A 25,456-nucleotide genomic window follows, 5' to 3' on the forward strand; every position below is an offset into this window, starting at 1 on the left:
TTTCTCTGCCCCCCCTGCTCTGTCACTGCTGGTGCTTTTAGTATCTTTCCTCCCTGCTCCCCCCACCTCCTGCCTGTAAAAAGAAACCTCCACCTGGCTCATTCCATACCCAAAACGCACAATTTGATTTGTTTCTTAGGAAACTCGGCCTCCGTCTTTTGTCACGTGTACCGAGCCTGGGCTGTGCTTGAAAGCAGAGTTTGCGTATCCCGGGTGCCGGGCAGAAACTGACGGCTCCCTCGAAGGTGTTGTCAGGAAACACGATGATGAAAAGTCCGTTACTCACCTGGGGTTGGGGTGCGTGAAACCTCATGAAGCCCCGGGCTGACCAGGCTGTCAGGAGCAAAACCGAGTCAGGGCAGAGACCCACAGGAGTGAGACAAAGCAGGCTACACACAAAGGTGCCAGCAGACGGCAGGTGGAGGGAGGCTCTTTTCATACCGGGAGCCCCAGGGAGCCCATCACCCCAGCCCAGGTTCCCCGGGTTCCTATAAATGACGCGCTCAGCATCTCGGCCGCTGCTCCTCCAGGTCTCGCACGGCCCCTATCAGAGTGCTCTCCTTCGAGGTACCACCAGCAACGACGGCTTGTGCTCCAAGCCCCTCCTCTGCTGTGATGCTGCAGAGAGAACGCAAGGCCCTCACGTGACAGTGCTGGCTGCACGTGCTCGTCATCCCCGCCTTTCTTCCCAGTGTTTCTTCCCAAAACACAAGCACCTCCAGGCAAAGAGCCTGTAGCCCGTCCCCGGGGTCCTCCAGGGAGCCTGTCCCCGGGGTCCTGCAGGGAGCCCCAGCCCGTCCTCGGGGTCTGCTGGCCCAGCAGGTCTCAGCCCTGTCTCCAGACGCAAAGGTCCAAAGAATAGCATGGACCCCTCCTCCCTTCATCTCTTATATGCAGCCTGCGGTTAGTTACGAAGGATGGCGTCTCAGTCCGCTCGGATGCTGTAACAGGACGCCATAAATTGGGTGGCCCCATGAACATCAGACGACTCCTCACCGTTCTGGAAGCTCAAAATCCTAGATCAAGGTGCCGCCAGACTCGGTGTTGACGGGTGCTCGCTTCCTGAGTCATAGCCAACATCTTCTTGCTATGTCCGTGCAGGACAGGAGGGATGAAGGAGCCTTCTGGAGTCTCTCATTTAAGGGCACTAATCCCATTCATAAGAGTTCCACCCTCATGACCAAAGCTCCTCCCAAAGGCCCCCTGCTAACACCATCACACTGGGGGTTCAGATCTCAGCACACGAATCTGGGGGCACACACGTTCCTACCGCAGCAGATGGCATTCACCTTGCAGGGGTTAACGAGGGGCCTGAGGCCCGATGCATCACGGAACTGACATGCACGCGGGCCCTCTCTGCTCCCCTACAGCCACTCCGACATAAATGTTCCCTGCAGGGACCCGGGGCTGTGGTTTGGGGGGTGAGGGGGAGTCACTCACACTGCAAGCATCCAGATCCCCGAACCGAGAGGGAAGACCTGGGGCGCAGGCACTGACGTGCTTCAACCCACATCGCGTACCTGCAGGGGTGCTGGGCAGGGGGCCCCACCTCCACCCGCCCCTGCGTTCTATTCTCAGCGCGGCAGCCAGAGCCCAGCCCAGGTCGGATCAGGACCTTCCTCCACTCAAAACCCTCCGACAGCTGCCCTCCGCCCCCAGAGAGAAGGCCAAAGATGCGTGTGTGGGAACGTGCATAGTAGCTTGACTCATAAGATCCCAAACCTGGCTACGAGCAAGCGTCGGTCAGCACGAAGATGGATAAACAAGCTGGGACCTGTCCATCGCACCGTGGAACACCATCCGGTATTAGCACAGGAGCATGCATCTGACATACCCCGCAACGGGGAAGGACCTCAAGTATGCTCCAGAGAGCGAACGAAGCCAGACACCAAAGACTGCCTACTGTATGCTTCCACATGCAGAAAGTTCTAGAATGTAACATACTATCTGGTGCTGGAAATCAGATCCGAGGACACCTTGGCTGTGAGTAGGAGGCAAGGAGACGATAAAGGGGCAAAACTCATCAAACCATGGGCTTAATTAAGATCAACGCATTTTACTACCTGCTCATTACACATGAGATTAAGTGGAAGACATGAAAACAGAAAGTGAGTTCTTGTATCTCGTCTGATCTCAGAATCTAAGCAGGGTCGGGCCTGGTTAGTACCTGGATGGGAGAAAGTGAGTTCTTGTGATCCAAGAGTTAAACCCGATCTGGCCATGTGCTCCCCTCTGACACCTTCTCTCACGTCTGGCTCTGCTCCAGGCCTGTCTCACTGCCCTTCCCTCCTGCCACAGGGCCTTGGCACATGCTGACCCAGCTCCCGGAATGCTCTGCACCAGGTCACTCACTGGCCTCACTCAGGCTTCTGCACAAGAGCTGCCTGATGCGAACTGGCTTTGTTTTCACTTGCTCTGTGTGTGTGATGCTCATCTTCCTCTGCTAGAATGACAGCAAGGACTTTGTTCACAGCTGGGCTGGGGCTCCAGCCCCCAGACCGTGTCTGGCAATCAGGCGCCTTTAATAAACATGTGTTTGATGAATGGCTTTGGTCAGCATCCCTCCGAGGGTGTCTGCCTGAGGAGCAACGACACACACCTCCACGGTAAAGGCTCTCAGGATGACACATTTCTCTGAGAGCAGACAGCTCGCTCTCTCCCTGTCCCTCTCCCTGTCCCCCTCCCTGCCTCCACACGGCCCACGTCAGTAACAAAAGCAGGACGAGCCGGCAGCAGTCACTGCCACTGTGTCAGTGATGCCTCGAGCTAATTCCCGCTACTGCCAGAGAGGATGCCTTNGTTTCTCTGAGAGCAGACAGCTCTCTCTCTCCCTGTCCCCCTCCCTGCCTCCACACAGCCCACGTCAGTAACAAAAGCAGGACGAGCCGGCAGCAGTCACTGCCACTGTGTCAGTGATGCCTAGAGCTAATTCCCGCTACTGCCAGAGAGGATGCCTTAATACCTCTGCACAAGACAGAGTAATTATCGCTAAACATAGCCGCCTCTCCCCACGCTGTCACTACCAGGTGCCGGCAAGTCTGTAGTCAGTGCCCTGAGCCCCAGCTCGGGGAACCCGGGTCGTGCAGACGTCCGGAGGGCACCCAATGGGCACAGGCCACACGCACCACCCAGCCCACGGGCCCTGCCTCCTCAGATGCACGGGGCTGCCAGACACCGGCACAGCCCAGGACCTGGGGACCTCCGGGGTTCACACACACTGATCTCAACCCTCCACTCTACTCGCCAACCACCTGGGCCACCCTGCCCCACCCCTACCTCCTGCCCGGCTCCCTCATCCAGGGTGGGGGCCTCCCAGGGCAGGACTAGCAAGGCCAAGAGAGGAGGGAAGGCCACCCCCACATTCCTTTCGGGAAACTGAGTTGAGAAATCTGGGGACCACTTCCCAGATGGGAAACGTCTAGAAAAGGCCAATCCAGAGACAGAGTGGAGACCAGCAGCTCCCTGGGAGAGGGAGGCGTGGGAGTCATGGCTAGAAAGTTCTGCTGCTCTGCTGCAGGGGTCCTTGCACAGCTGGGAGCATTCCCAAAGCCACTCAGTCGCACACTGCAGATGATGAGTTGTAGGCTATGCGGATTATATCTCAACCAAGCTGTTGAAACAAAAAGTAGGCTTTGTGGCAGTTTCCTCTATTCCACGTTTGGACAATCCTCTGCCCCATGCCGTGCATGTGAAAATCGGAAAAGGAACACAGGTTTCCACCCCTGTTCACTGCTCCCCAAACCTACAGAAGGGCCAGGGAGCCCACACCCAGCCGTGGGGACAGTGGGGAGGGCAATGGGGAACGAAGGGGGGTGCAGGAGGCTCAGTTATCATGAACTCCAACTGACCCTGCCCCCAAATCCTATTCAGTGCTAAGCATTCCTCACCAGCCAAGGTCAGCACGTTATCAACACAAAAGTATAACGCCCACGGCCTCTCCCACCGCGCCGCCCCCCAACAACTGAGCTCTGCTGGGCTCTCCCCACCCCCAATGCCCGAGAGACTGCCCATACCCACAGAAGCCTCTGCCATGCCAAGGTCTGAAGGCTGGTGCGGCATTGGTGCCTAGGTCCACGGAGGGGACCGGGGATAGAGCATCTCCACCCTCAAGCTCACAGGCGGGCCAGACACCCATCCTGAGGGGCGGTCCCACAGCATCTCGGCTAAGACTGTCCTTGCCATGGCGCAGAACTGTGAGCCGACCACTCGGCCCCTAGAGGCCCAGGGGGCCTGTGTCAGGACGCACACACCCCCCTCCCCAGCTGTCCGGGCACCAGTGCGCGTGACTGCCGCCCAGCAAGCCCACAATCACGGAAACACACCAGCCTCATCCAGGCCTTACCCACGCTGCCTTGGCGCTCGCTGTCCGCTCGGGTCTGCGCTGAACGCAGGAGGTGCGGCGGGGGTCGGCAGGGCGGGTCCTACAGGAGAAGCGGACCTCCGAGTCGGCGACACGAAGCATCCAGGACACCACGAGGCTAACCGGTGAGCGTCGCTGGGGACACGCGGGGCGAGCTCTTTTCATGGCCAACATGGACCGAGGGACAGACCCGCGGGACAGGCTGGTGTGAGGGTCGCATGCAGTGACGGAGGTCTCGCCAGCAGCCCAGGCCGACAGTCAGGACCCGCCAGACGTCCGCTGTCCTCCCCACTGCAGGTCCCCGAAGAATTAGGGCGCGAAGGTACACATTCAGCTCTCTGGGCTCTGCAAACCCTGAGCGGCAAAATGACACCAGGGGCACCGCGTCGGCCGTGAAGGAGGCGTGGCAGCAGTGGAGGCCTGCGTGTCCCCGCCTCAGGCCCTTCTACCTCCCCTGGGTCTGCGCCCTTCCTCATTCCAAGGCTGGAAGGCGCCCCGGAGGTGACGACTGGACTAGCGGGATCCGCGGGCGCCCTAGCCCCACTCTCCAAGTGCGCATGCGTCCTCGTGGTTTCCCAGCCTCCCTCACAGGGGGCGGAGCCCTGTGCTCTCCAAATGCGCACGCTCCTCGTGGTTTCCCAGCCTCCCTCACAGGGGGCGGAGCCCTGTGCTCTCCAAGTGCGCATGCTCCTCGAGGTTTCCCAGCCTCCCTCACAGGGGGCGGAGCCCTGTGCTCTCCGAGTGCGCATGCGTCCTCTTGGTTTCCCGGCTTTCCTGCCACGCCGGCAGGAACCGCAAGGCGGGTGGGACGTGGACAGTTCAGGTCCTGGCTCTGAAGTCCACCTGCTCACACCACAGCGACCCCAGCGTGCCCCACATGGCCGCTGCGGAGTGGCACTACGGGCGGCTTAGCCACGGGATGGGTGAGGGCGGCGCAGCCTACATCGGACTTGGCGTGAGTGAGAAGTAAGTCTGGATTGGGGTGAGACATGAGATGTCTGGGTTTCTTAGCACGGAAGAGCCGATCTAATTCTGTGTTCACTAGTCGTGTTATTGAAAACCAGTTTTCTAAGGGAAATGTCACAGCAAGTTCCCAAGGACTGAAAGAACTTTTGTGAACGACTGATATTGAAACGGGGGAATAAGACTTTTCCGCTGTCGCCTTCTGTCAACCGTCCCCTAAGCAAGGAGGTGGAGAAGCAGAAACACACACCGAATGAGAGATGCGGAATCCCCAGCCATGAGATCGTCCGGGGCTGAGAGAGCTGGGTCACCTGGCGAGGGACCGGGACAAAGCTCAGGACCTGCAGGGTGAGGCGGGGGATGGCACCTCGCTAGTGTGTGCTCAAAGAACTTCCCCAAATCATGGAAATTGAATGCTTGGAAGGCGAGGTGAGGCACAGATGTGGCAAGGTCCAATGGAGGCACGTGGAGCTTGCCCACGCCCCATACAATGAGGTGCCCCCCTCCCCCACCTCGAGGGCTGACCTGAGGCTCATTCTTGGGGGAGTGAACAAGAGAGACCCAGACTCAGGGATATCAGCTCTCGGAGGTTTGGGTTGGGCAAAGTGCCAAACAGAAGAGGATTGAATAGAAGTGTCCATATGGAGAGTGGCAGCCCCACCCAGCCAACTCCCCTGCCAGTTCCAGAACACCAGAAGCCAGCCTGAACCCCCCCCTACACAAAACATCACAGGTTCCTTCTCTGGAGAGACTTAACACCTCCTCCAGAGACAAGATTTACAAATACACTGACATTCGGGACTCGACCTAGAAAGCAGAAGTCGTGCATCCTTCACCCTGCAGTGAAGCCCATGGCCAGTGTCAGTGCTCGGACCTCAGCCACTGCCAAGTGCTCCTGTAGACTCCCAACAGTGGTACCCACATCTCAGGCCTGGAGGCTCCTCTGAAACCTCAGAAGACTGCTCTGCCCTCTTGTAGCAGGTAGACATGTCCTGACATTTACCCTCCCCCATAGCCCTCAATCAGTCAGGGAATAAATGCCACTGCTCCATCATCATGCAGGCGGGGTAGCTCTGAGGGGTGTGTTTTGCCCCATTTCTCAGAGTCCTGTGCAGGATCGAGTTCCAAACACACAGCAGTGGTTGGCCTCATAACACATCCTTTCTTGTTGGCCTTCCCGTCCGTGTTCCACAAGCCACTACCCACTTGGGCCTTCTCTCACCTCCCAAATTAACTGCTTGCCGTCAAATCCTCAGTTTGGGAAGAACCCAAATAAAGACCATCTACAAGCTCCCCATGCAAGCACATACACACAGCCTCCAATCAGCTTGCATGCTTCACTCTTCAATGTGGTGGGACAGACAGAGACCACCAGATACTTGAGAACGTCTGTGGGTGAACCACAGAAACCAAAACAACAAATGGGTGACACTCAGAGCAAGCGCTGTGGTAGCCAGCCTCCTGCGGTTTGGCTCCCTCCTGGTACTCACGCTCTGTGTGGTCTCCAACCCCTACCAAGGTTGGTCTGCATGACCGATAGGATATGGCAAAAGAGGTGATCGTTCCCTCTGAGATTAGATAATTAAAAGCACTTTGGAGGAAGCCAACTACCATGTCAAGCAGCAATATGGAAAGGCCCACGTGGTGATGAATGGAGGCCTCCAGCCATCAACCACATGACTGAGCTTCGGACCAGATCCTCCATCTCCATCCATGCCTGAAGTCACTCAAGTCCCAGCTGATACATTGACCGCAAACTCATGAGAGATCCTGGGCCACAGCCACCCAGCTAAGTCCTACCAGATTCCTGGCCCACGGAAAACTGTAAGATAGGAAATGTTGTTTTAAGCCACAAAACTGTGTTTGGGGGTAATTTGCCATGTAGTACTGATAACTAGTATAAGTACATACTTTGCAAAGAAAAGAAAACCACAAAGATTTCTCTTCCCTGAGATGAAGAAAGGCGTGGCATGGATAAAACAAGAAGAACCAATCAGAGACAGGAATGCCCGAAGTTACAAATATAATAACATAAATCTAAAGTGAGGAGAAGCACTGGAAAATAAAGCTAAGAAAGTTTCCCAGAAAACAGAACAGACAGGGAAGGGAATGGACAATAGGAGATTTTTTTTTCTAATTAGGGTTGGATAATGAAGCCAGGAGATCCATCATCTGACAAATAGGAATTTCAGGACAAGAACACAGAGAAAATCAAGAGAATAAAATTATCAAAGAAATAATACCAGAAACTTTCCCAGAACTGAAGGGCACGAGCCTTCCGACTGAAGGGCACACCAAGTTTCCAAACAATAAAAGAACAAAGGCGTCCTTTTATGGCATTTCAGAACACCGAAGATAAAAGCTTTCTGAGAGAGGAAAATTAGGTCATAAAATAGGATCAAAAATCTGAATGGCATCAGACTTCTCAATAGCAGCATGGAAACCAGAATTCAGTGGGAAAAATGCCTTCGAAATTCTAGGTAAAAATAATTTCAAAACTAGGAGTCTATACGCAAGCCGACTGTGAACTGAACATGAGAAGAGAAGAAGGCATCTGAGGATATTAGAGAAGAATGAACTCCACTAAGACTAGGTTGGAAACAAACAGATAAAGCTGCAAGATCCAGGAAGGATGAACTCTGTCACAGGAGTAAAATAAAGTTCTGGACCAGAACCATGTAGCAGTCTGGAGGGTAGCTGCATGACGGGGCAAGTGTCTGAGGACGCAAGAACAACATCTCCAAGGAGAAAAGAGGGGTGATAAACTGGCAGGCCTGACCAGGTGGAAGCTGGCATGGAACGTGTTGGAAGATGTACCAAAGCCTAAGCAATCATTAACTCTAGAATAAATAAAAAGTATCAAAAAAGAAAAAAAGCTATAGTTACAATAGTCATAATAAAGAAAATCTTTATGTAGATGTAACCAAAAATTGGGATATTATTTGGAGAAGCTGGAAGAAGATCAAAAATAGGTATAAGATCTTAAAAAAAGAGATGGGGGCAGGGAATGCCTGGCTGGCTCAGTCAGTGGAGCGTGCAATTCTTGATCTCAGGGTTGTGAGTTCAAGACCCACATTGGATCTAAAGATTACTTAAAAAATAAAATAAAGGAAAGGATAAGTAGGTTAAAAACTTGATCTAAAAGAAAGAGGAGTGCCTGGGTGGCTTAGTTGGTTATGCATCCGGCTTCACCCCAGGTCGTGATCTCATGGTTTGTGAGTTCGAGCCCCACATCAGGCTCTCTGCTGTCAGCACAGAGCCCACTTTGGATCCTCTATCCCCCTCTCTCTCTGCCCCTTTCCCTCTCATGTGCTTTCTCTCTCTCTCTCTCTCTCTCTCTCTCTCAAAAATAATAAATTTTTAAACATTTTAAAAAGGAAGAAAGCTCAAAGATGAAGTCTAAAGTTGATGAGTGGAGAAATTGCAATGTATACCTAATGCTTAGAAATACAGAGGGTTTGTGGACCCAATGTTTACATACCCCAAAATTCAGATGTTGAAATCTTAACCCCCAACGTGATGGTCTTAGGAGGTGGGGTCTTTGGGAGGGGATCAGGTCTTAAGGCTGGAGTCTTCATGGTGGGGTTAGTCGCTCTACAGGAAGAGACATAAGAGCTCGCTCTCTGCTCTCCACCATGTGAGGACACAGCATGAAGGCCATCTCCTAGCCAGGAAGCAGGCCTTCACCAGACACGGGAACTGTCAGTCCCTTGATCAAGGACTTCCCAGCATCCAGAGCTGTGAAAAACAAATGTTTGTTGTTGAAGCCACCCTTATCTGTGATAATTTGTTACAGCAGCCTGAACTAAGGAGGTAAATTCCAGAAGAAACTGCTAAGTGTAGAAAGGAATATGAGCAGAGGTGGGGAGAGGGGAGGCTGTGGGTGTTTGTTAGAACCTTGGGACACTATTTGACTTTTAAAACTACTTACTTGTCCCATACCTTGATTTGTTTCAGGTTAATTTAGTTTCTCAAAAATAAATGTTGGGGTACCTGTATAGGAAAGGCTCGCCAATTTGTACGAGTCCTATATGTGGCTCGTATAAATGAGTAGAACATCTGAACAGTATGAATTTGAAATAAAAACTGCTCTTTTTCTTTTCAGCCTCACACAATAGGTAATCCAGAGCGGGCTAACAGTTTTGCCAAAGGGATAAGCAAGGGCGGGAAACAAAGATGGAATGGTGGGATGGTAGAGCTTACAAAGAACTTCCAGGCTCCTGCCCCAAAGTGCTTCCTGTACAGACTTGTAAACGGCCCCAAAGGTGCCATACAAGATGTGTGCTGTACTAACCAGCACAGCCAGGACACGGGCCTGGGGCTCTTGCTGTCCAGGATGTGTTCTCCGTTACGTAGCCAGAGCACCTGAGCCCCTCAAGACCACTGTCCAAAGACCATACCCAGTGGCAAGAGTCTTCCAGAACATGGACCTGCCATCGGTACAGGGTGGAGGGAGAGAAAACAAAGCACTGGGAAAATTAGTTCCACACATGCCTGAAACCCCTGAGAGGAGAGTCTGAAAGGGCACGTGGACTGTGGCGTGTCTAAAAGGCTCATGCCAGGGGCACCTGAGGGGCTCAGTCGGTTGAGCATCCAACTCTTGATATCAGCTCAAGTTAAGATCTTGAGGTCGTAGGATCGAGCCCCACATCAGGCTCTGCACTGAGGGTGGAGTCTGATTGGGACTCTCTCCCTCTCTCTGCCCCTTCCCCACTTGCTCCTGTGTGCTCTCTCTCACTCTCTCTGTCTTTCTCAATAAATAAATANAGCCTAAGAAGCAGGGGGACTTACTGTGAGGCGGGTCTTGGGCGCCCCAGGACAAGCACCTCTCCGCATCCACCGCCAGAATCCTAGAAGTTTACAGAGAGGCCATAACCGAATTCGGTCACGTCCACCATCCAGAAGGTCTCGGCTACACCCTCATCTCTTGGGGCCGCGTCCTCGCGGACGGCTCACAGTGGAAATAGCGGACAGTGGACGGAGCATACATTCCAAGCCAGGGGACAGGAGCAGCCTCCGATGGTCCAGGGCCAGCCTGTGGGCCAGCCAGTGGTCACATCCTCCTGGGGCCTCCTCCTGGGGCCTCCTCCAGCAGACAGGCTGTGCTCTCGTTTCAGAAATGCTCACCTGTGCCACCAAGTGCCACCCCAGGCCCACTGAGCTCACGAGTGTCACATTGTGGTATCTTTCTAAAATCCAGACGAGCTTGAATCCCAAAACCCACCTAGTCCTAAGAGTCCAGGGCTCTAGTTGAGGAAATGGAGACCTGTATTATGTTACATCCCAGGACAAAGAACCTCCTAGAACCCAGAAAGGGATGGTAACTCCAAGACTGGTAGTTATCCAAAGGAAGGAGAGATTCGTTACTAGACAGGTCCTTAAGGTGGGCATCCCAGCCCCCTCCCCCTCCGCCACGGGCAGGGGTCAGAGTTCTCATTCTCCTTACCAGTTACACACTGACCATGGGCCAGCCACGACTGCTGCCTGATTTCAACTTTGCAACGATCCCAGAGGTATGAGGAGCCCACGAGAAAAGTCGGGCTCAGAGAGGTGAGGGGCCTGACCCACAGCCGCACAAGGAGGACGGGACAGCCCAACGTGTTCCCTCGGCTCTGTGCTCCCCAAGGCCTTTGCACAGTGGCCTGCACAGCTCTGCCCGGCCAGCCCCCTTGGTCTTCTTCCACCCACCCTACCATGCCCACCACAGGCTGCTCTGGCACCAGGCCTGCCCCTTGGCCCCTGCAGGGCCTCACTGTCCTCTGCTCAGCCGCCTTCCCCAACCTGCTGGGTAAATAAAGTAGCATGCGTGTGTGCACACATGTGGACCCACACGCACCCATGTGCACCCCAGCAGACGCGCATGTCTGGCCCCGTCCACTGTTTCCCCAGGGCTCTTGCCACCAGCAAACACGTTATGCTTTTGGTATACACCCCCAAGGAGGTGGGCTACCGACACCGGGGCAGGTGGGGTTGGAGAGCCTGTCAGTGCACACTGTGGACACCTAGATTCAGGCAGCTTTATCTGGGGGGTCCACAAGCTCGCCTAGGGGCCAAATCTGGCTACCACCTCTTTTTTTAAATAAAGTGTTACTGGAATACAGCCCCCCTCGCTCACCCACGTGTCGTCTACAGCCGCTTCTGAGCCGCAGCGGCAGAGCTGACCAGGTGCAGCAGAGGCCGTCTGGCCCACGGAGCTGAAAATATTTACCATCTGTCCTCTTACAGAAAATGTTTACCCACCCCTGTTTTAAGCAGTTGCTGGTCCAGCAAGTACCAACATGACAGTCGTTAGAAGTGGCGGGGCAGGTGAGGAGGAGGAGTATTTGACCATAAAAGGAAGGGAGCACTGATACCCACATGACACGGATGAACCTGGAGGACGTGAGGCGGAGGCTAAGAAGCCAGTGTCGAAGGCCACGTACTGTACGACGCCATTCACGTGAACCATCTAGAACAGGGAAACCTGTACACAAAGTAGGTCGGTGGTGGCCGGAGGCTGGGGGATGGGGCGGTGATATCCTCCACTTTGGATGCGTCACCTTTGGAGGTGGTGGAAACGTTCTGAAATTCACGGTAGTGATGCTTCCACCACCACCCCCCCCACACACACACACACACAGGCGAGTACACCGAAACCACTGAATTATGCACTTTCCACTGACCCGCCGACCGGCCCAGGCTCAGCTCCTGGCTTGTGAATTCCGGTGGCGGTCCTGACAGGCGGGTACAGTGTCCCCGCAGGCGCACTGTGGCTGTGGACGTGCAGAACGCCAACATCCAAGCAGCAGCTGAATTAGGTGGACCGCCATCTTCCGGACTGGGGAGACAGACCCCTTGCTCACAGAGGTAGACGCTCCCAGGAAACGTGGGCTCTCAATACCCACGTCACAATTAGGAGGAAAGTGAAGACACCCCTTGGTTTCATCAGCGAGCCCTGGAGGGGAAGATTCACGGAGCACGATTCAGCCACGGAGACAAGGAGTCCGTCTCATGAAGAAACAAAAAGAAGGTTCTGGAACCATCAGGTGGTCAAGGCCTGTCCGGACCCGAACTGGGGAGATCCAGAACTGGGGGCCTTTCCCTCAAAGCAGGGTCTCTGACAGCACTGCTCACGTCTGCTATCTCCCCTGCCTGGCCCCATGCGGCCCCAGGTCCCATCCCCCCATGCCCTGCACCCATCGAGCGGTCCGTGAGCGCTTTCCGTTAAAGGTGGGAGTAAATGGTCAGGCCCTGTGGGCCACATGGCATCTGGTTCGATGATCCCGTTTCAAGAAGGCAGCCATTGGCAAGACTAATGGGTGCAGCTGGGTTCCGATAAAGCTTTGAGGACAAAAACAGCCCACAGCTGCTTGCCCCACCCATTCCCCCACCCCCTCCTCTTCCTGGCAGAGGGTCCCCTTTGCCACAGGCAACTCTGATTGCGTCACACCCGGCCCTTAGCTGCTCCCGTCCCTTGGGACGTGCTTCCGGCCCTTCACACGTCTCCCTGCCTGGCGGTCTCTGCAGATCCTCCCCACCCTGCGTCCAGCGCCCAGCCGTCCTCCCAGTGCCAGCGAGGGGTCCCCTGGGCAGAGACGGGGCCCCCGACGCTCAAGACGGCACCACCTCCCTCACCTGCTTCCTAGCACTCCTNTGGAAGGGTGAGAGAACCCCAGGTCCCGTTAGAAAATGACCTGTTTGTGACACCGTGCGAAGACGGGTGAGCAATGCCATGTGATGGAGAGCACGCGGTGGACAGGGGGGTGGGGGGGTCTAGAAAAGACCCCCTCAAACAGCCATAAGAGTCGTGTGCTCATGTCCTGCAGCGTCAATGATGGTGTTTGTGAATTCCTGAATTTCCACGCAGAGTGACCGGCCCGCAAACACCTCGGCGGGGGAGGGGAGGCTGGCGGCACCGGNCACACGCGCACACATCACAATGTCTGAAACTGCAAGCTGGTGCTTGGTGACCCCCGCAAGATGGAGGCATGAAGTGGCACCCCCCCCCGCGTGCCTGACGCCTGTCCCGTCCCCTCCCCCTCCTGAACCTCCGTCTCCGTTTCTCTCTATGGCAGCCCCTCGGCCACTCACATCCTTTTCCAATGGCTGCGCACGTGGTAGCAGGTTCCACTTCAGCAGCCGGGGATTCCTGCTCCAGAGGCCCAAGCAGATGGGGGGGGCTCAAGGGGCAGCCGAGGGCCAGGGAAGTGGGGGCAACGCCTTGCACTGGTCTTGGCCTGCTCTTGGCCCTGGATGGAAACTGGAAGGAGAGGGAAGCGTTCCCAGCCCCCGCAGGGCCCCGATCCGCGCGGAGCAGGGAGGCCGCCTGGGAGCAGCCAGCAGTGGGTCGGTGGGTTTTTATCAGCAGCTCAGCTCGCTCCTCCCAGCAGCCCAGGGGCTACGGGGCTGGGTTGCTTTTAGTTTAGGTGAAACCCACACAAAATTAACTATTTTAAATCGTACACCTCAGCGGCACTTAGCGCATTCCCAGTGCTGTGCAGACACCGCCTCTGTTTCACTCCGGAACCTTCTCATCACCCCCCAGAAGGAAGCCAGTCCCGGCACCGCGCTCTGCTCTCTGTCCCCATGCATCCGCCTGTTCTGGACACCTCGCGGAAGTGCGGCCACCCCGCGTGCCCCGTTGTGTCTGCCTCTTTCCCGGAGCACGTTTCCAGGTCCGTCCCTGCTGTCGGATGTCATCGGGGCTTCAATTCTCGTCGCCGTGGAAGAGCACAGGCTCCCTTTCTCTCACCCCGGAGCTGCGGCTTTTTAAAAAAGCGCTGAGGCGGGGCGCCTGGGTGGCTCAGTGGGTTAAGCATCCAACTTCGGCTCAGGTCATGATCTTACGGTTCGTGGGTTCAAGCCCCGCGTCGGGCTCTGTGCTGACAGCTCGGAGCCTGGAGCCTGTTTCGGATTCTGTGTCTCCTTCTCTCTCTCACCCTCCCCAGATCATGCTTCCCCTCTCTCTCTCTCTCTCAGAAGTAAATAAAAAACATTAAAAAAAAAAAAAAGCGCTGAGGCAAAGCTAGAAAGGACGGTGCATGGGGTCACCCATGGCCACCCTCACACCTTCCGTTTCCTCAAAGGAGTAAGAGGAATAAGAGGCCTTCCGGAGGGCAGGGCTGGCGGGGGGCTGGGGGGCAGAGAGGGTGGGCCCATGGGGCACCCGGGGCGCGTCCCCACCGCACGCTGACCTTCACGCCCATGGCCCAGGGCAGAACACGCAGCAGGGCGCTCAGCGGCCTCCCGCCCAGAACACTCAGATCTTGCTGAGCACGAGAAGCCAGAACCCCGCGGCCCCGGCTCTCGGCCCCAGCTTTGTGGGGCTCGGATCCTCCCAGCAAGAACGGGTGCATCGGGCAAGACCCCGGGCCCCGAACCTGGGCAGCAATCAGAAGGTCTGGGAACTTGATGGGGCACACAGCGCATCCCTCCCTGCACACCCGCTGCTTGTCGAGGTCCCAGCCATGGATGAAGGCCCCGCCCGGCAGTCTCTGCCGCAGGATCGCGGGTATTTCCATGGCAGGCGCGGTGCCGCACGCACAGCAGACCACCGGTCTCCCTGGTCATTTCTAGATGTAGGCGCTTCTTAGAGCCACCACCACACCGTGCTGGTTAACGCGTTCAAAGAGAAGTGCATTCAATACCCAAAAGGTAGGAACAACCCATATTTTCTATCAGTCGGCGAGCAGATAGAGTGTAGTCTCTCCAGGCAACGGAATCACACTCGACACGAAGGAAGGTCGTTCTGATACCCACACCTGTCGACACGATGCTCGGCGGGAGAACCCAGCCACAGAAGACCACATTTTCGTAAAATATTGAGAAGGGGTGGGTCCATAGAGAAAGACTGGTGGTTCCGGAAGAAGAGGGGAGTTGGGGGGGGCGCTGCGCATGGCACTGGGGCAGCCACGGCGGAACCAGGGGTGGGGGGTGCTTGCACAGTATTGCGAAGGCCCTAAATGCCACTGAGTCGGACGCTTTAAAAGGGTTCATTTAAGGGGCGCCCAGGTGGCTCAGTCGGTTGAACGTCTAGCTCTTGATTTCAGCTCAGGTTATGATCTCAAGGTCATGGGATCGAGCCCCGAGTCAGGCTCCTTGCTGAACACAGAGCCTGCTTAAGATTCTCTCTCTCTCCCTCTGCCTCTCTCCCTCATCATGCACTCTCTCTCTCTCTCTCTAAAATAAAGTTGAATTAGGGGCACCTGGGTGGCTCAGGTGATCAAGTGTCCAACTTCAGCTCAAGTCATGATCTCGCAGTTCATGAGTTCAAGTCTCACATCGGGCTCTGTGCTGACAGCTCAGGGCCTGGAGCCTGCTTCGCATTCTGTGTCTCCCTGTCTCTAACCCTCCCCTGCTTGCACTCTGTGTCTCTCTCTCAAAAATAAATACACATTAAGACAATTTTTAAATAAATAAAATTAAATTTTAAAAAGTTTTTAATCTTAAAAAAATAAAATTAAGTGGTTCATTTTTGAAGAATTTCTCTTCAACAAAAAAGCATATATAACAATGTCTCATTTTTTAAATACTTGGATCATGATATTTGAATACTATAACCGTAGGAAATTTCTTTTATGGATTTAGGACTATCTTTCTGAGATGGGGCCCATTGGCTTCACCAGATGCCAAAGGGCTCCTTGGTACAAAGGATTAGAACCCCCTGGGCTGAAGCTGCCTGTGGCCCACTCTTCCTACTGTTCTTACCTGGACAAGTACTGCTCCTGCCCCTCCCAGGCCCGCCTGGCACTGTGCCCAAAGCCCTTGGCAAAGCCCCGCGCGTGCCCCTCACCACGCGTCGTCCGCTCGGTACGAGGGCGCCCCAGTCTCCAGTCTTCTCTAAAACTGCAGGTGTCCCAGGAAAGGTGAAACTCAGCAGTGTACCCAGGGTGAGTGTGCAGACAGGTGAGACTAGACCAGAACCAGGTAAGGGCGGGGGAGCTGGAGGGCACCGAAGCAGCAGAAGGGGAGGGGGAGGCAGACAGAGGACCCAAGGGCACACAGGCCGCCCTGCTGTGACCTGCAGGCGCGCCCAAGGCCCGCGTGCCTCGCCGAGCAGGGAATATCGTGTCCCTCTGCACCAGGAGGTGCTTCCCGCCACCCGGGGTGGGGACACAGTGTCCTGGCACCTCTCCCTGAGCCCCCCAGCGATGAGCCTACCTCCATCCCACTCCCAACTGAAAGCGCAACCTGTCCCACCACCGAATGCAGATGCTGGCCGAGCATTCTTGACTCGAGCCTTCAATTCCTCCGTCTGCTCCCTGCCCCTCTGCGTCTGCACCCGCAGGGAGATTTCCACGCCCACCCTCCGCCAGGCACATGCTAGGTGGCTCATAAGCAAGGATTCCGTGTGGTCCTTCCTACAAGCCTCACAGTAGGCACTCTTACAGGTGGAGAAACTACGGATCAGAGACGGACTTGAACCCAAAGACCCGCACTCTCTCCTGCATATCCCCTCCTCCCCTGAGAACATCACCCCTGTCTCCAGAGTCCTCTTGACACTGAATTGTACTCATGGGCCTGGAAATGCAGCTGTAAACAGAAGCACATGTTCTAGACAAAGAGACAGAAAGGAAACCCATAGACAAGAAATTCAAGGTGATCTCGGATTGCAGGATGTGCTCCCCGAGTCAGGCCAGTGTCTGCTCTGCTGCAGACACAAATCAACCCCAGAAGCTCAGAGCTTAGCTGGAAGGTTGTTTCTCACCTACAAATCGGGGCTCGGCAGCCCCTCTCTGCAGCTCTCCTTCTATCGGCGACTCTAGGATCCGGGCTCCTTACATCCTGGGCTCTTTCGTCTAACAGCGGCTTTCGCCTTGGCCACCGCAGAAGAGGAACAGAGACTGCGGAGCATCTCACAAGAGGTTCTGCGGCGAGGTATGGAGGTGGCATGTGTCGCTTCTGTCCACAACCCACCGGCCCCGACCTAACCGCAAGGCAGACGGGAAATTACGGTCTTCTGCGAAATCCACAAAGACGCAAGAGAAATGGGACTTGGCGAGCGTCGGACATTGTACCGCAAGAAGAGTAAAGGAGATAAACAGAACGAGGGACCAGAAAGAAAGTGGCTGGGATGAGGGGCTCAACTTAGGTAGACGGGTCAGGCAAGTGACCTCAGGGGGCGCCCTGAGGGAGTCAGGCAGGAGACAGCCTTCCAATCCCAGGGAACCCGGGCAAGTGCAATGGTTTTGTGCTGGAAAGCACCTGGCATGTTCAAGGGACAGAAATGAGGTGGGCAGGGGTGAGCAAGTTTGGCCACGCAGGCCAGGTCAGGTGGGTTAGCCCCAGTACACATCAGAGTCACCAGAACCCTCTGAAACTTCCTGTTGCCTTCACCCCTGAGTCCCCAGGGACCCTGACCTAATTATTCTGGCCTGGAGTCAGACCTTCCTTTGTTGTTACTGTTTATTTTTCCTGAAGAAAATAACACCTATGCCCCAAAGAGCACAAATAGGAAGCGTGTGCTCAATCAAGAGTCACAAAGCGGACCACCCACGCACCCGTCACTGAGGTCAAGAAATAGAATCTCACAGGGGCACCTGGGGGGCTCAGCTCGTTAAGCAGCTGACTCCTGATTTCAACGCAGGGCATGGTCTCATGGTTAGTGAAATTGAGCCCTGTTTGGGCTCTGCACTGACAGCATGGAGTCTGCTTGGGATTCTCTCTCTTCTTCTCTCTCTGCCCTGTCCTGCTCTCTAAATAGATAAACAAACAAGTAAATAAATAAATAAGCTTTAAAAAAATAGAATATCACAGACCCCCAGATGATCCTCCCTTCTGCCCTCACTCCCCCTCCTCATTCCCAAAGATAATTACCATTGTATCTTGCCTGATCCTAGACTCTGTTTGACTGGAATAGTACAGCCCATCCCTAATTTCGGGCCGGAGTCCTTTCTTGCCATGTTATTTTTGTGAGGTTCACTGAGTGTGGAAACTGTTCTGTATTCCATTGTACAAACGCACCAGTTTTTTTCGACCACACTGCTGTTGAAAGACATGTGGATTGCTTCCCATCTGGAGCGATTAGAGATGACAGTGCCGCCGCGCCCACACTAGTGCACGTGTCTTGGTGCACGTGTGCATGGATTTCTGCCGGTGGGTATCTGGGGGCGGAGAAGTGGGGCCCCGGGGAAGATTAGCAGATTCCGCTGAACAGGTTTTCTGAGGTAGTTGTTTCCGCTCACACTTCTACCAGCAACGTATGAATGTTCTCATCGTCCTCTGTCTTCACCAGCCCTTGGGGTCACCAGTTTACTCATTTTAGTCACCCTGGTGGCATCTCAGTTTGCATTTCCCTGCCAACGAGGAAAGCACTTTGTGAAGTACTTGTTCAAGTCTCTCACCCATGTTTCTATGAGCCCTTTTTTTAACTCATATCTATTGCAAATGTCTTCTCCTGCTTCGCGCTGACCTTTTCACTCTCTTCATGGTGACTTTTGATGAACAGACCCCCTTAATTTTAATACAACCCCATGTGTCCATATTTTTCTTTGTATCATGAAAATATTCCAAATTTTCTTCTGTATTATCTTCTAGAAAGTAGAACTGATGTCCGTGTAGGGTGTGAGGAAGGGGTCACGCTTCCTGGTTTTTTTCAGGAGGCTATCCAATTGGCCTAGCACCATTTACAGCCAAGGTCATCCATGCCACCTCCTCAGCAGGACCACCTTGGTCTTCTATCATATGCTGTTTGCCCATATGTGCTGGGCCTATTTCTGGGCTCTCTACACTGTCCATCGGTCCATTTGTCTAGCCTTCTATTCAAATTTTTGCAACCTCTCTTGGTGACTCCAACATCCAGCTGGGGTCGAGAACCACAGATGTAGGACCTTGCAGTTTATGGTAACAGCTGTGAGTGTCAGTCTAAATGCAAGTATGTAAACACCCAATAAGGGATTTTCAGAGAAAAACAGGTTAACTTCAGGATGTGGGGAAAACGATGGCCAGAACTGTGGGGAAAGGGCCCATGAAGTGGGTGGGGAGACTGGGTAACGGGACAGAAGCCAAGATGCTCGGATCAATCCATCCCACTCCCCACTCATTCTCTTATCCCCTCTCCAGACCTCCAGATCCGGCCAAGCCAGAGTGCAAAGAAGCAGTGACAGAGTCAAGAAGGGAAGCTTTCTTCCTCGGTCACCGGCCATGCTTACGGAAATCAGATCCCTCCTGCAACCACAGTTTACTCCCAAGTTGCCATGACACTTCCTGTAATTAATGGCTGGGTTTTAATTAAACATTGATTAGCCACTAATTAGTCTAATGATTAGTCCTGGGGAGGAGACAGGGCTGTCAGACCCCATAAAGGAGGCAGGGGGGAGATAATGAAAGATTTCGGCTCGAGCAGAAATGCTCTTCCTTCCTCCCTCCAGGCCAAATGTTTTCTATGATTTTGGTCTATTATAAACGATGCTTTCAATGTGAATTTTTCTAATCGGTTTGAGTCTGATGAAGTCCCAGGCCACTGGTGCAAGGAAGATTGAATCTTTTCGCCTTTTCATCAGATTTCAGCCTCTTAATGCAGCTAAAGAGCCTTTTCCCACTTAGAGAGGAATTAGTTTCTGTCCCCACAATGAAGTCATCCTGAGCTGAGGCTGCCCCCCTCCCACGTCCTTTGTGGGGGCCCAGATCTTGCCAAGGACTTCTGAGATGTGAATGTAGGAGGGCTCTGCCCCCAGAGCAGATCTCGCAAGCACCTGACACCCCATGTCACCCTCTCCCCATTCCTCACCACTTTGCCTGCCCCTCCCACAACGCTGACACCGATTTTGTTTTATTCTGAAAGCAGGGTACAGTTCCAGGGGATCGGGGGTGGGGGGGAGGGAGACTCGCTCTCAATAAAGGATGTGCGCAGCCTCCCCTGACCCTCAGCCCTCAACCAAAGAGAAAGCTTGACTTGCACGTGGACACAGCTCAGAATGAACATCACTTGCAGTTGTTACCCAGTAAGAAGTTAACTGCGCAGGGGCACCTGGGTGGCTTAGTCGGTTAAGCGTCCAACTTTCGCTTAGGTCATGATCTCGCGGTTTGTGGGTTCGAGCCTCGCATCGGGCTCTGTGCTGACTGCCAGCTTGGACCCTGGAGCCAATTTCAGAGTCTATCACTCCCTCTCTCTCTGACCCTCCCTTGCTCACGCTGTCTCTCTCTCTCTCCTAGAAATAAATAAATAAATAAATAAATAAATAAATAAATAAATAAATAAATAAATTAACTGCACAGTAAATCTTGGCAGGAGGAGAAAGAGTATGACGACATTGCTTGGTCATCCCCGAAGCACCTCTTGTAAGTTTGGGTTTACGCACATCCATACAAAATTCCCTTAAAACCTTGTGCTCAGCACCAAGCTCAGGAGAGAACAGAAGCATGAAACCTGAAATCCAGAAAGGCTTAGGGGCAGGGAAAGGTGCCCACTACCAAGGCAGGCAGGCCCTCCCTGACGCGCAACCTTGCCTACCTTGAAAAGCCTCAGCATTGGCCTTTGGGGCTCCTGGGGTTACCAGAAACACCCCGGCCAGAGCCAGAGAAAGCATGAGAAGGACTTGGAAACCTACAGAAACGCACAAGCTTCTTTTTTTTTAATTGTAGTAAAATACACATAACATTCAGCATTTTTTTAATTTTTTTAATGTTTATATTTGAAGAAGAGACAGAGCACAAGCAGGCGAGGGGCAGAGAGAGAGGGAGACACAGAATCCGAAGCAGCTCCAGGCTCTGAGCCGTCAGCACAGAGCCCGACGGGGAGCTCATACCCAGGAATGTGAGATCATGACCTGAGCAGAAGTCAGAAGTGCAATCGACTGAGCCACCCAGGTGCCCCTATTTTTATTTGAGAGAGAGCATGTGCGAGGACTGGGGACAGAGGAAGAGAGAGAGAGAGAGAGAAAGAGAGAGAGAATCCTAAGCAGGCTCCACGCTCAGCACAGAGCCTGACTAGGGGCTTGATCCCACAGCCCTGGGATCATGACCTGAGCTGAAATCAAGAGCCAGATGCTCAACTGACTGAATCACCCAGGCACCCCTTTCCCGGTAGCTTTTCCCACATAGGCACATGGCTGATGTCCCGCGTAGACTTTTTCATCCTGCTGACACTTGCCCTGAGCTGGCGGGAAGAGGCCCCTTCACTGGGATGGAGGCCCAGAGCAGAGCCCAGAGGGAGGGCCTGGAAGCCAGGAAGCGGGCTCAGGGCCTCGGCCCTGCCCTGGTTCAGGCAAGTCCTAGGGCCTCTCTTTGCTCAGCCGTAAATCGGGTTCCACCCCTGCCAGCTCTGATAGGCCTCGGCCATTCTTTATTCTGCAGCCCTGGACAGTTGCTCAGGCAAAGAGAGGTCATGCAACAGCCGCTCGCGAGGCCCTGGGCTGGGTGCCCTGCATGCGCTTGGCACTCACGAGTTTTCTGGCGTCTGACCCCCGGTTCCGAAGCAGGAGTAAACAGGAGCTGTCTCTGGGAGGAGAGATGGGGGCTCCGGCCGAGCAGGACAGCGTCCTGAGCTGTCACTGACACCCCTTCCGGTGCTCTGTCACCTAGGGGCCAGCACGGGCACATGTGGAGCTGGCGCCGGGCCCCATGGTAGTATGACGACAGTCCCCATGCTGGCTCTGTTGGGCTCCCTTTAAAAGTCAGGATGTTTGGGGCACATCGCTGTGCCCAAGCGGACCCCAAAGTCCCACGGCAAGCAGCGAGCCTGCCCCACAGCTGGGTGTCCGCGGGGCCTGCCCTCCCCGCCACACCTCTACAGTGTGCCGCTGGGGCCAGAGGTCTGGAAGAATGTGCCCTTGCTTCCAGATGGAGGTGGCCACGACCCCCACGGACTGTCCCCACACTGTCTCCACAGCCAGCTGGCCCTGAGCCCCTCCTGGGGAAGGTGTCAGCACGGACATCGTGTGATCGCCAGTGAGCATGCAGTGTGGTAAGTCAGTGGCGCCTGAGGACGGCCTTCCCGGCGGTCAGCAGGACGGACTGACACATCTCCCCACACAGTCAAGGCCACGCTCTAGGGGTGGCCTCTGGCCTGGTTGGGGGGGGCGAGGCGTGGGTCTCAGAGGGAGGCGTCTGCACTGACGGAGAACACCCTCGTGGCGCGGGCCACCATCACGCCCACTCACAATGGACGCGCCCGCCCGCCACGTGGCCCCGTGCTGGGCTACCGGCCGCTGGTTCCGCTCAGCCTCCCGAGCTGGGTCAGCAAAAGTTGGGCCAGGAGCCGGCAGTACAGAGGGAACGGAACACAGCCTGGGGCCGTGGATGCTGATGGTTTAACGGGGAACAGATGGCCCCAGGTGGTGGAATGAGGTTCAAGACATTCAGCCCAAGAGGAGGCTCAGGAAGCAACTGCTGGGGGCGCGCCAGGCAGAGGTGTAGACACACGGAGCGGGCGCGCCAGGCAGAGGCCACGGGGAATTGCACAGGGGGCCCGGACGGTGGTGCGCAGCGGAGCCTGAGCGGGCGGACCGGCAGTCGAGCAGGGGACACAACCACAGGCTGTGCGGGGGCAGCCGGCGCCCCGACGGCGGGTGTGAGCGGAGAGGAACGCGAGCTTCTGGGAGCCAGGCTCCGGGCACAAGGCAGGGAGAAAAGGAAAGAGGTCGGATCTAAGACTCAGCTTCAAAGTGTTGGCACGGCAGTGGCACTTCCAGCCGAGGCACAGAAATGAGGGGACTTTCGAGAGCCAGCTTCCTCTCAAACAGCTCCCCAGATGAGGCCCAGGACCATCTACCATCGTGGCGATATTTGGCAAGAACAAAAAAGAAGCAGCCATTGTCCTCCTACCTGGAGGCCCCAGAAGTCTTCCTGGAGGAGGCGACATTTGGGCGGGGTTCTGAAGGACACGCAGGAGGGTATCAACGAGCAGAAATACCTAGGCAAGCGCCCCACCCAGATGTCCTGGGCCAAGGGACGAGGGACAGATCAGCTCAAACAGTGACAGACACAGACAGCCCCACCAGAAATCCATTCGGTCATTCAACAATCATTAACTGGCTGCCCAGGTCTGGGTTCGGGGCACGGAGACTCCAAAGTGAACTGAGCCGGTCGGGAATGAGGCTGAGGGGAAGTCGAGGCCGGGAGCAGACTGAACGTGACCCTGCAGGTTGCAAAGAGCCGTCCCGTGGGCGAGAGCTGGGGAGGCCAGACGTGACGTGAGCCGGGCCCGAGCCGGGCCCGCGTGAATTCTGTCTCACACCCACCTGTAGCCCCCTGGGCTCCTGCGATCCATGTGCGGCCGACTCCTGCTTGTCACCGCCCTGCCTCTGGGGTGCAGCTCTGGCCAGATGGGTGGGCTCGCCCGTGACTGGCAGGCCGGCCCGCGGCTCCCGCCTCCTACTTCCCTCTACATTCACTCGCAGGACTACGGGCGCATCGATCCTGCACGCGCCTGGTCAGAGGCCGATTGGGGAAATCATGGGGTTAGGTCACAGGGGCGGCGGCCTTCCTCGACCCCCAGGGGCCCTGGGCGGTGTGCTCCTCGCTGACTTGCATTTTCAGGATACAGAGGCAGCTGTCCCTTCTGCCTGCACGTATTGAGGGATTTTAATCTCGTTGCTGGGGGAGAGGAGGCCGGTCTCAGCCAATGCGGTTCAACGCAGCTTCGAAACGGAGCTGCCTCCTTCCGGGGCGAGGGTCACAGTTGGGACTCACCACTGCCGGCCGCTTGCCATGGAATGTGTCCAGCCAGCGCCACAAATGGAAGTCCTCAGGATGGTCCTGATACAGTCCGTGGAGACGGGGACGGAAGCCAGGACTGTGGACGGAAAAAGGAGCAGGTGGGCGGGGGAGCTGTCCAGCCAGGCGCCCGCCCCCGCCCACCGCCAGCTGCCAAAGACCCACAGACGCTCCAGCCTCAGGCGCCACCTCAGGCCCCGGAACCCAGGACACACGCACACACACAGGTGCACATGCACCCCGTTATCCTGCGCGTGGACTGAAATTCGTTAGCAGCATCGAGAGGCAAGGGCCTCCTCTGGGCTCACGTGCTTTTCTGCACAGGACCCTTCCGCCACCACTTCTGTGCCCCGTCCCCCGCAGGAGAGCCGTGTCGTGGACACCAGACGCCAAGATGTTCCTTTATCCCAGGGGCTGGAGCAGTCGGCTCCGGGGGTCCTCCTGGTGAGAAGGGCCTGCTTGGCCCACCCGGAGGGAAAGCAGGCAGCCGGAGCAGGAGCGGGGGGTCCCCAGGGGACAGTGGGGGACCAAGGGCCCGCCCACACCCACCGGCTCCCTTCTCCCGGCCAGCTCCAAGGCCGTGCCCCCCACCCCCTCTCCCCCCAGGAATAAAGCAGACACCAATGAAAACATTTCCTGGTAAGACAGCTGGACCAGCCACGTTGAGCGTCTGGAAATTGCTTCCATCTCGGTGGCCCCCAGAGGGCCGTTTCTGAGGACGCTGACGGGCCAGAGTGCATCCTCCGTGTAGGGAAGAGGCCTGGCCCTGGTCACCAGCCCTGAAGAACACAAAAGACTGATGGCCACACAGGTCAGAGACAGCCCCAAATTCCCCCTTGGCCAAGGAGGAAGCCCACGGGGCGTGGGCCAGCCTCAAGCCTCGAGGGAGCCAGGCCTTGCTCCGTCTCTGGGCTTCCCACCGCGATCAGCCCCACACAGAGCAGATTAGCAATAAAAGTCATAATGTCACTGCAGGAGCCTCTGAGTGCTGTGACGAGAAACCCAGGCTGCGGCGCAGAGGTGATGGGCTGGGGGAGGGGGCCAGGCGGCATCTGCAGGTGGCGGGAGGCGGGAGAGCTGAAGGTGGGAGGGCGCGTCCGCGGGGGGTCAGCAGAGCCCCGGGAGGCTGTCAGGTGCATGTGTGCAGAGAGAGGTGCACACACATACACACACACACATAGATGCACACATACATACACACACAGATGTACACATGCATATACACATCTGTGCATGCACACCCACTTAGATGCACACATACATACACACAGAGATATATACACATGCATATACACAGATGTACACGTACATGTTCACACACCCATACGGACACAAATATACATATACACAGGCACACACATAGATGCACACACTCACCCACATACATAAACACACAGAGATGCACATACTCACCCACATAGATGCACATAAACCCACACAGAGGTGTACACATGTGTGCACACACTAACAGGGATGCACACATACACACAGATGTACACA

At 55.5% G+C, this 25,456-nt stretch overlaps 1 long non-coding RNA gene across 1 annotated transcript in view; it reads right to left on the reverse strand.

Annotated features, from left to right (window-relative positions):
- Positions 1-4,890, reverse strand: part of LOC144225709 (uncharacterized) — a 322,326-nt gene extending 317,436 nt beyond the window's left edge. Inside the window, exon 1 of the long non-coding RNA XR_013333370.1 lies at positions 4,343-4,890. This is a non-coding gene — a long non-coding RNA (uncharacterized LOC144225709). The remainder of the gene's footprint in view (positions 1-4,342) is intronic.
- Positions 4,891-25,456: the final 20,566 nt, after the last annotated feature.

The sequence above is a fragment of the Crocuta crocuta genome, unplaced genomic scaffold (assembly GCF_008692635.1).
Source record: "Crocuta crocuta isolate KB4526 unplaced genomic scaffold, BGI_CrCroc_1.0 scaffold50, whole genome shotgun sequence".
Taxonomy (NCBI): Eukaryota; Metazoa; Chordata; class Mammalia; order Carnivora; family Hyaenidae; genus Crocuta; species Crocuta crocuta.